Source organism: Nanorana parkeri, unplaced genomic scaffold (genome assembly GCF_000935625.1).
Source record: "Nanorana parkeri isolate BGI_ZX_2015 unplaced genomic scaffold, ASM93562v1 scaffold5537, whole genome shotgun sequence".
Taxonomy (NCBI): Eukaryota; Metazoa; Chordata; class Amphibia; order Anura; family Dicroglossidae; genus Nanorana; species Nanorana parkeri.
The window spans coordinates 3,548-4,612 of record NW_017311790.1 but is presented as its reverse complement, the minus strand read 5'-3'; the positions used below and the strand labels follow the sequence as shown (position 1 = coordinate 4,612).

The 1,065-nt window shown below is 41.3% G+C and overlaps 1 non-coding gene across 1 annotated transcript; it reads right to left on the bottom strand.

The window, feature by feature from the left end:
- Positions 1-695: 695 nt before the first annotated feature.
- On the bottom strand, positions 696-767 carry TRNAC-GCA. Its single transcript has one exon. It is a non-coding gene; the product is annotated as a tRNA-Cys (tRNA).
- Positions 768-1,065: the final 298 nt, after the last annotated feature.

Sequence of the window (1,065 nt, the reverse complement as noted above, 5' to 3'; positions counted from 1 at the left end):
ATAGGTCTCAAATAACACATTTCATTAACTTTTGATCATTGTTTTGATCACATTCAAAACAGAGCCGGGGCACCTAGATTCAAAACAAGGCAGGGGCACCTAGACTCAAAACAATGCCTGGGGCCTTGTTTTGAAGGTCATAGGTCTTAAATAACAAAAATATTGGTGGACAATAGGTCTTATGTCCAGAATTCGAATGCTCTACCACTGAGCTATACCCCCCTGATTGTGCTATCCTTCTGAAAATTAGTTTTTTTTTAATAGCAATTTAGAAGTTGCCATCTTTTCCTTGAAAAAAATTGGTGGACAATAGTTAAAGGCGGGCACCTAGATACGAAACAGGGACCTCTTGAATCGCTGGAACCAAGGTTTAATTGTGTTAAATATCTTAAATAACACATTTCTTTGACTTTTGATCATTGCTTTCTTAATTGATAGTTGTAAGCTGTCATCTTTAATTTCAAGCACCACTGTGGACAAGAGACCTCATTATCTTCACTTGAATGGTATAAGAAGTCATTTTCTTTTAGCACCACGGTGCTTAATGGCTAAAGGGGTCACCCAGATTTGAACCAGGGACCTCTCGATCTGCAATCGAATGCTCTACCACTGATCTATACCCCCCCCTTATTATCTTCACTTGAATGTTGTAAGAAGACATTTGTTTTTTAAGCATCGCTGTGCTTAATGCCTACAGAGGGCACCCGGATTAGAACCGGGGACATCTCGATCTGCAGTCGAATGCTCTACCACTGAGCTATACCCCCCTGATTGTGCTGTTGTTCTGAAAATTAGTTGTTTTTTTTAATAGCAATTTTGAAGTTGCCATCTTTTCTTTCAAAAATATTGGTGGACAATAGGTAAAGGGAGCACCTACATTCAAAACAGAGTCGGGGCACCTAGATTCAAAACAAGGCCGGGGCACCTAGATTCAAAACAAGGCCGGGGCACCTAGATTCGAGACAGGGCCGGGGCACCTAGATTCGAACCAGGGACCTCTTGAATTCTTTCAAAAATATTGGGTGACAATAGGTAAAGGGGGCACCTAGATTCAAACCAGGGGCC